The sequence below is a fragment of the Cnephaeus nilssonii genome, assembly GCF_951640355.1.
Source record: "Cnephaeus nilssonii genome assembly, chromosome: 1".
NCBI classification, from domain to species: domain Eukaryota; kingdom Metazoa; phylum Chordata; class Mammalia; order Chiroptera; family Vespertilionidae; genus Cnephaeus; species Cnephaeus nilssonii.
Window position 1 is genome coordinate 48146547 of NC_137072.1, and position 10317 is coordinate 48156863.

Below are 10317 nucleotides of genomic sequence, written 5' to 3' on the forward strand. Positions count from 1 at the left end.
ACATAGGTTCATCCATTCTTTCCACCAAGGAGGACCTGAGAGACAGGAATGAGTGGTTTCTGTCTGCTGGAAGCATTTACTCAACATTGTCCCTCTTGCCTGAAAAGACGTGATTAAAATTGGCACCTGCTTAAAGGAGTGAAAAACAGGTAAGACATTTTTTTTTTATCTCAGAAGAAAGTGTAAAATACCCCAAAAGGAATGGGCGGGCATATGCACAGCACACACTTAGTTGGTGGGTCAAATACAGAGGAAAGGCAGACAATGGAAGGTAGTTTTAAAGGTAAAATAATCAAACTGCTGGTGGAAAGGTTAAACCTAAAACAAGAACAAGAAGGGCACGTGCTAAAGAAGCGACACAAGGGGGAAGAACAAGATTTTGTCCCACTTAGTTGGTCACCAGCAGAATGAGCCTTGGTCTTCCCATCGCACAGGTGTAGACTCATTAAGGACAACTAAAATGTGGCGTTCAAGTCCAGAATATAAAGGTTTAGGGACCGATGAACCAGCCACGGCGGCATGGCAGGCACTCCGGGCTCCCGCAGGGCCCGCGCTGCGCGCCCCGGCCCAGGGCCTGGCCTCGCCGGGCACCACGCCTCGCCCGGGGCTGCGCTCCCCCGCGACCTTCCCGGGGAGCTTCCCGGAGGGCGGGGCGCGCTGGTCCGGCGCCAGGGTCCCTCGGCGGGGCCGCCCCGCGCGTGCGGAAAAGGCGGGGCCGCAGCCACGGGCGGCGCGCCCGAGCCCCGACCGCGGCAATAACTGCAGCCTCGGCCCCCGCCTGCGACGATGCGCGCCCCGGAGGCCCGGAGCGCCGCGGCTGGACGGGGCTCCCTCGCAGACCTTCTTAGCTCCTTTCCTAGTCGCGGGGCAGAGCCCGGTGCAGCGCTGGAGACGCGAGGTGAGTGGCCCCGGGGAACACGAAGGGGAAAGGTACGAAGAATCGGCGTCCGCGGCGGGAACCCAGTCGGCCTTGCGGGGGCCAGAGACCTGCAGCGGCGCCCAGCGTTTCTGCTGGTGCGCGGAGAGGCGGCTGTGCTCCCTGCTGTGTTGCTGGGGCGCAGGGTGTCTCTTGTTTGTTGCTACCCTGGGCGACGTTAGCACCCCGAGGTGCTAAGAACCAGCGGATCCTACCGACTGGAGAACAGACCACCTGCTCAGAGCGTCTGCTGAGTCTGCCTGTGGCTTCTCTCCCTGGCCAGGCGTCCGGTCCGCTTGTTATCTCACCCCAGACTGGTGAGATGTGTGGCCCTGGAAGGTGACTAGCAGAAAAGTACCATTTCCTTAACCTCCCGTCAAGAAATGGACAGCACCCGGACCTTTCTTAGCCGGGCCAACCCCTGTCTTCACTGAAAGACTGACACCCCTTTCCCGCTCCTCTGTATGGGGACCTCACCTGCCATTGCAGCTATTAGCACTCATGAAATCTGGCTGTTTCTCTCCAAGTCCAGAGTGAAACATCTCAGTTCAGCAGACACCTATGTATCTTCCCTGAGCCAAGCAGGCCCGGGGAGAGGAGCTACAAATAGAAATCAAATACAGCTTCTGCCTTTCAGTAGTTTGAAGTCCACAGTGTCCGAGTGTCCCTAGCAAGTCGTTAGGTGGTGTGATTCATGCTCTACTAACATGTGAGCCAAGTATTCACACAATGTATTTTCCCGCCTCTTAAGATCTTTAGAATTATACCCCTACCGGCTAAGGTTCATGCCCTTTGTTGTTGTTTTATTCTCTAGGATTTGCATAGCAGGACTTATAGAATAAGTGGGAAAGGTCCGTGATGTAGTTCAGAGCCCGGGAGCCTACACTAGAAGTTGCTGTGCTGGTTATGGAAGTTTGGCGCTCACATCCATCCATTCCTCCCGCTTCCGGTGTGCCTTCTTGTACCGGAGAAACTGGAGAGCTGAAAACATTCCCCGCACTGCCTTCCAGCTAGAGTTCTGGAGGGAAAATTAAGGTCAGGCAAATAGATGACTTGCCTGAGATTTTTGAAGGCAGGGGTGAGGCAGAGGCCATCTCCCTGCTATTTGGGGCTGTCTTCTGTTGGCAAGGAAGGTCCTGGAGATGCCAGTGTCCAGTCTCCAGAATTGCGGGTGCTGGCAAGGACTTGCAGCCAGCGACGGCCAGACACAGCATTGCTGTGTTGACTCACCGGCTCTGTACTATCAAGAGGCAGTTGAGGAAGGTGGTGAATAACATACTCTGTGCTCCCTCTCCAGGCAGCTTCCAGAGTAGATAATAAACAGTGATAGCCTTTTCTTTTAGAACTTAATAACAAGGAAAATATTGAATTGGACAATGAACGGATAACATTTTAGGAGGAAGAATATTTTGCTTCTTGGTCACAGTTACAAGTGGTGTTCTTGAACTCCACAGTCCCTGTTGGCTTTCCTAATTGTGCAAAAATAGTATACAGTTCGGTTGTTCAGTTACTAATATTCTAGAAGTCATTCCTGGAGGCCCAGCCTAAATCCTGTACTTCTAGTCCTTTGGACAGTTCACTTAATTCCCTGTATAAAATTTCTTTCTGCTTAAAATACCTGGAGTGGTTTCGGTTTTCTGCTCTCCCTGCCTCTGATTAATGCATTTGCTATATAGCCTCTAAGTCACCTACGCCTAGTCTCTTCAGTTTCCTTAGATGAGAAATGAAACCATGAGGTTAGATCCAGAGGCTGGCAGTGATTTGAATGTCTTCAGTGTGGCTGTGCCTTCTCCAATGGCCTCAGACCCCAGGTTTGAGTTTGGCCCTGAAGGCATTTGAGTTTGTTACCTATAGACTGGATTATCCCTGAAGTCTCTTGCTCTACAAGTATAATGTAAAACATTTCTTTGTTTAAAGCATTTAAAGAGATTGTTGAATATCTGGTTCATGACCAATTATTTACTAGTAATCTCCTATATAATAAAAGTCTAATATGCAAATTGACCAAACAGCGGAACAACTGGTTGCTATGACACACACTGACCATCAGTGGGCAGATGCTCAATGCAGGAGCTGCCCCCTCATGGTCAGTGCGCCCCCACAGGGGGAGCGCTACTCAGCCAGAAGGCCGCGGCGGGAGCCTCTCCCACCTCTGCAGCAGCACTAAGGGTGTCTGACTGACAGGCCTAATCTGTCAGTCAGACATCCCCCAAAGGCTCCCAGACTGCGAGAGGGCACAGGCTGGGCTGAGTGACGCCCACCCCCCACCCCCTACCCCCCGAATGTACAAATTTCATGCACCGGGCCTCTAGTAATAAATAGGCCACTGACTCTGGTCAGCACACCAACCCCAGTGATAAAACAGACTTTTCCTCTGTGGGAAAGGGTTTACATCTGTTTTAGATAAAGACTAGGAGCATTGTCTAGGGGGAAATGGGGCTACCAATGTATGCACTTGTGTAGTCATATGTAGTACCTGTTAAGGAAAGCACACTTGTGATAAGTTCTAGAGTTTTCTAACAGCCTTATGAAGTAAGTATATCTTGTCCATATACTAAAAGCTCTTTGACTTTTTAAAACTCCATTTTTTAAATTTATTTTTTCTGTGGTTTATATGAATGACTGAAAGGTCTGAATCTACCAGTGTCCTTTATCTGTGCTCTTCAGTACGGTATATGCATTCTCAGGGAACGTCTTATAAAAGGAAGATAAAGCATTGGGAGCACTGCATGGGGACTCTAACATGTGCCTCGTACTGCTTTAAGGTTTTGTGACATAGGCATTGTCACCATTTCACAGGTGAAGAAACATATCCAGACTGGTTCACTTGCCCAAAATGGCCCAAGTAGGAGGCAGTGTCACAGGATTTACACTCAGGATTTTCATCTCCATATTCCTCTGACCACTCCACATTTTGAACATGATGCTCTAGTAACTAGAGTCTAGTTAATATAGCCATACATAGAGTTCCCTATATGTACTTTCCTTCCCACCTCTCACGCTTTAATCATGTAGTTCCTCTGCCTGTAATGGTCTTGATTTTATTTACAAGACTAAGTCATCATTCAAGGCTTTATTCAAGTATCACTTCACCCCAGCCAAGCAAGGCAATACTTCCTCTCCCCTGCTTAACTCTTTGCCTACACTTCTCATATCATGATTATATTACCTAAAGGTAACGCCAACTGCTGTAATAGGTGAAATCCAGAATCTCAATAACAATGCAATGGAAGCTTATCGCTCCCTCAGGTAAAGCCTGTTTTTCACTCATGTAATGGTATTTAGCTGGTGGCCTTCGATTCAGTGATGCAGGAACCCAAACTCTTTGTATATTAGGGCTCTGCCATCCCCTAAGACTTCAGTTTCCAGGCAGTGGTCAGGAAAAAAGAGAGTAGGCATGTGGAGGATTGTATGATATGTTTCTTACAGGTGAGGAATGGGAGTAGCAGGCATTATTTATTCCCACATCCCATTGGCCAGACCTCAGTCACATGCCACACTGACCTGCAGGGAGGCTGGGAAATGTCAACTATCTAAATGCCCAGGCAGCAGGGGGAAACTAGTTTGGTGAAGACATATTAGTCTCTATCACTCTTACAGAAGAGAGTCAGCATCTCAGTCATCTTTGTAACTTTTGGTGCCTTACACACCATAGATACCCAGGAAAAGTCTGATGAACTTCATAGATTGTAAAGGGGTGAGGGTGCTAGCGCATGTGCCTAAAATGGAAAGTTACCACACTTCATTAGGGTTGCTTAAGGAATGAGCTATTATTCGATGACTAGATTACAGCCTGTTCACTTTTGAATTCCAGCACAAGGGCTAGAACTTGGCAAGAGCTTAACAGATTTTTGTTAAATGAATGAGTTCTTAGAAAATAAAAGGGACAGAGTTAGTTTACATGGACTTAGGAAATACTAATTGATGTGATTTTTAAATTAGATCTTGAGTAACTAGTAGAATTTTGCCAAGTAGAGAAAACAAAAAAATGTTATAGGCAGCAATAATAATGGTGTTCTGTTGTTGTTTTGCTTGTTATTTGAGTAGAAATTTAGAAAACAGTCAAATGCTGATAAGTTCAACTATTTTTTTCATTCAGTGTTCAAACATTACAACTTCACTTCAAGTTGTAAGGGTTGGGGAGAGAAACTATATAACCTTACAATCTATATGATCTCTGTTGACTAAAAGAATGACACTAAAACCTTTGGCACTAAAATGTTATTTTCTGGAAATTTTTGAGAATTATCAATACAAAGGCAGTGTTGTGATCATTCATCTTCTATGTTGTAATCATTCATTTTTTTGCACCATGTCAAAAAGCTAGGGAGACTGGGTAAGCCAAAGGTTCCTTGCTCATCATTACTCCTTATCATAGCTTCGCAGAGTTGACTCTGCATCAGAATCATCTGGTTAGGTTGCTTTTGGCGGCAAGTAACAGGATATTTGGCCAATATTGCCTGAAAAAATATAAGTTTACTTTTCTCATACAACAAGATGTTTGAAAGTAAGTAGATACAATGATAGCAGGGTCTAGGTTGCTTTCTATGAGCTAATTTTGACTTTTTTTTTCATGGGTAAGTGATGGCTGCTAGAGTTCCAAGAAACACAGCTCCCCACAACCTCCACCCCTTCATCTCCCTCACACACAAACACAAGGGCCTTTGAAGACAAAAGAAGAATTTTCCCCTTGCCTCTTTTTATTAGAATGGAAAATCTTACCCAGTGGCCTCAATAGCCTTGTGCACAAATTTCATTGGCAAGAAATTAATCGTGCTTAGCCCTAAACCTACAGCTGGCAAAAAGGAATGGTATTACAAAGACTGATATTGACCAATCATGACTTATCTCTAGGAGTGGGGAAGGGACCCACTGGCATACCTGAGCAGTGGCACTTAGAAAGTAAATCTTGTCAGCCACACTTGGGGAGATTCAGTCTCTGGAGATTCTGAGTTTAGTAGGTCAAGAAATATTTGCCCTTCATAGGGAGAGAGATCAGAAAGGAGAGAAGCCAGTACTGAGTCCTTTCTTACCTAGGCCTAACATTCTTTTATTGATGATTCAACCAAATTACCATATAAATTAAACAAATAGATTAGCAGTTTTCCTTTGATACTTGGTCTCACGTGGTTGGCACACCTAACACTTTAAATATGGTAGTTCTCATTTGGGGGAAACGTTCTTAGTCATTTCAGTAATTTCATTGTCCAGGAAATTTTAAGCCTTACTCTTTACTTGATCTGAATTCCTCACTGCTAGGTAGGGCTTGATTTGGGAAATGACCATTAGATTAGAATTGATTAACAATCCAGAAACTGAAAGGTTTCTGTATATTCTGCATAGAAATACTGCATGAGACTGAGAACCTACATGTTCAACACATGAATGGATGAACAACAAAGATAGATTTCCATTATTATAATAATTATAGAGCATATAATCTATACTAATAAAAGGATAACATGCAAATTAGACCAGACATCTTCCGGACAAAGTGTGGTGGTGGGGGCTGAGGCAAAGGCGGTTAGGGGTGATCAGGCAGGCAGGGGAGAGCAGTTAGGGGCAATCAGGTCATCAGGGGAGGGCAGTTAGGGGCAATCAGGTCAGCAGGGGAGAGCAGTTAGGGGTGATCAGAATGGCAGGGGAGAGCAGTTAGGGGTGATCAGGATGGCAGGGGAGAGCAGTTAGGGGACGATCAGGCCAGCAGGGTGCAGTTAGGGGGCGATCAGGCTGGCAGGCAGGGGAGCAGTTAGGGGCATCAGGCCGGCAGGCAGAAGCAGTTAGGGGCAATCAGGCAGGTAGGCAGGAGAACGGTTAGGAGCCAGAAGTCCTGGATTGGGAGAAGGATGTCTGACTGCCAGCAGTGGAACATCCCCCAAGGGGTCCCGGATTGGAGAGGGTACAGGCCGGGCTGAGGTACCTCCCATCCCCCTGTACATGAATTTCGTGCACCAGGCCTCTAGTCAATATTATAATCATTAATGAACCCTTGTGGAGTCCAGCACATAGAGCATCTCCAGCAATCTATGCAAATGCTCACAAATGGAAAATAACATGGGTAACTAGTCTTTATCCATGTGTTGATATTGTAACAGGAATTCAGTTGATATCAGAAAGCATATTTTATTTGACCAAGAGCCTGTGGACATTTGCAAGTTGACAGCTCTTTTATTTCCTCTGGAATATTACAGAAAGCGCTTTCAAACATTTAGCTCACCAAGGCAACCTGAACAGGAGAAGGCTGATTTAGTCAACATCTCTCCATATGTGAACACATATTTACCAGGTACAGAGGTGGTTTCCCAAGTGTGCTTCACTTGCCAGGCGGAACAGCGGTGGGTGGACAGGGCCCCTCCAACGCCACCTTTATCTGTCCCATTCATTGGGTTCAGGATAAGATTTTATTAGATAAAAGATTTTTGGCTTGAAAAATATTTGAAAACTACTACCATAGAAGATTCCAAGTAGTTCCCTATCTTTTTTGTAAACCACAATAAGAAAGAAAAGACCTTAAATTGTGGCTAGTGGGATTAAGTTACCTAAAATCTAATTATCAGATGCTGTCTATGAAAAATATTACTAAGGAAAGTTGTATCATTTTCTATTCTCTAAAGTTTTAAGAATTGCATAATTCTTTGTAATGTATTTTAAATTACATAAGAAAATCCCATCTAATAAAAGAGTAATATGCAAATTAACCATCACTCCAACACACAAGATGGCTGCCCCATGTGGACACAAGATGGCCACCACAAGATGGCCAGCAGGGGAGGGCAGTTGGGAAGGACCAGGCCTGCAAGGGAGGGCAGTTGTGGGCTATCAGGCCAGCATGGGAGGGCAGTTGGGGGCGATCAAGCCTTCAGGGGAGGGCAGTTAGGGGTGACCAGGCTGGCAGAGGAGGGAAGTTGGGGGCGATCAAGCATGCAGGGGAGGGCAGTTAGGGATGATGAGGCTGGCAGAGGAGGGAAGTTGGGGGCAACTGGGCCTGCAGGGAAGGGCAGTTGGGGAGGGGGGACCCAGGCCTGCAGGGGAGAGCAGTTGGGGGGGACCAGGCCTACAGAGGAGGGCAGTTGAGGGGGGACCAGACCTGCAGGAGAGGGCAGTTAGGGGTAACCAGCCCTGCAGGGGAAGGCAGTTAGGGGTGACCAGGCCTGTAGGGGAGGGCAGTTAGGGGCAATCAGGCTGGCAGGGGAGCAGTTAGACATCAATCAAGCTGGCAGGGGAGTGGTTAGGAGGTGATCAGGCTGGCAGGCAGAAGTGGTTAGGGGCAATCAGGAAGGCAGGCAGGCGAGCAGTTGGGAGCCAGCAGTCCTGGATTGTGAGAGGGATGTCCGACTGCCCGTTTAGGCCCGATCCCGGTAGGATCGGAACTAAATGGGCAGTTGGACATCCCTTGAGGGGTCCCAGATTGGAGAGGGTGCAGGCTGGGCTGAGGGACACACAGCCCCGTGCACAAATTTCATGCACCGGGCTTCTAGTCTTCTCATAAAAATCCTAATACAGAAATACCAGTATAGAGACTAAAATGAGAATAAAGAGAATAAAAACCCTGCTAATTTCATTTCCCTCTCCAAAGGCAACTACTGTTAACAAACTTTTTTTTTCTGTGTACACACATATACTGGTACATATACAGAATTGCTCGTGTTCTTGATATGTTATTCTTGATTTGTAGTTTTCTCTTAAGTTTGGAGGAAAGACTAAAGAGACTTTTCCTTAAGGTCCTCAGCTCTATGGGTTTGGTGGCATATGTCCCAAATACTGGAAAATAAAGCTCAAATTTAGCCAATGTATTTCCTAATTGTGTGGAGTCCTGTATTAAGTTCTGTTTACTGGGAATGCTAAAGAGAAGCATGAGAGTTAACAGCCTTTGGGTAGTTTTATAGAAAATATTGACCTACTCACCTACAAGCAAGTGTGCAATCACAGTAGTCATAACAGCTGCATCCGTAGTTTACGTCAAATTTCATTTTTTTTTGTTGAAATCTACATTTGAGTTGCAGAACTTTGAATTCAAATTTATAAAATCTATACAATTTTACCATTTGACACAGGATACATTTTCTTCTAATACAGTTTACAGGTTGTATATCAGTATGAATAATGCAATATATCTTGGTTGAGAAGCAAAAAAATAAAAAGCAACTGTTGGCTTCTGTGAATAGATACTTTTATGTTTATCTAAATTATACCTTGCCTTCCTAGTTTTCATTATAATTTCCAATATAAAAAATCTCTCAAAGAATCTCATTTTAACTGAATATATATTTCTTTAATCCTCATCTGAGGATATGTTGTTTTTTCATTGATTTTTTGAGAGAGAGAACGAAACATTGGTGTGAGAGAGAAATGTCAATCAGTTGCCTCCCATACGTACCACAACTGGGGATCAAATCCGCAACCTAGGTATGTGCCCTGACCAGAATCAAACCCGCAAACTTTTGGTGTATGGGATGATGCTCCAACCAACTGAGCCACCCAGTTAGGGCTTAACTGAATATTGTTTAAAGAAAAGCACCTTCATTCTTAGACTCTTAAGGCATATTTATGTGGCAAGTTGTCACTTAGCTGGTTATTCAGAATATTTAAACATTATTTGTCATGAGAATAGAATAATTCTATTTCTATTCATTTTGTTATCAATATTGTGCATCCTAAATGGATTAGTAATTTTTTTGTTTATAATAAACTCTATAACATTCATAACAATGAGAAAGAGTAAAGCTAAAATAACACAAGGTAGAAAATAAAAAACTTATATTTGCTTATAGAATGTGTTTTTAAACTTCTTGTGGAATGTGTTTTCAAACTTACAATTAACTGTGGGTATATATGAGTGGGATTTTAAACAAAATATTACAGCAAAAACTGTAAAAATAGAATGTAGCGATTTGATAGAAATGACATGAAGTCAAAGATAGACTCATTCCACAAATTTTTATACAGTTTTACTATGAGACTCTGGCTGATAATGTGTTTGTTGAAAAAAGTTACTTAGCTTTTCTAGGCTTCAGTTTTCTCATTTGAATATTAAAAGAAATCAGACTAGGTAATTTCTGAAGACCTTTTCAACTTTTATTATTCCATGAAACTATGATTCTTAGGTACTTGGGAACCATCTATTTTCTTACTTTAAAAAAAATCCTCATATGAGGATGTTTTTATTGACTTTTTTTAGAGAGAGAGGAAAGTAAAGGAACATTAATATGAGAGAGAAACATTGATCAGTTGCCTCCTGTTCACACCCTAACCTGGGATAGAACCTGCAACCTAGGTATGTTCCCTGACTGGGAATCAAACCATAACCTTTTGGTGTATGGAATGACCCTCTAACAACTGATGATCCACTTGGCCAGGGCCATATATTCTCACTTTTTAATTTTTCTATCCCAGACACTCAC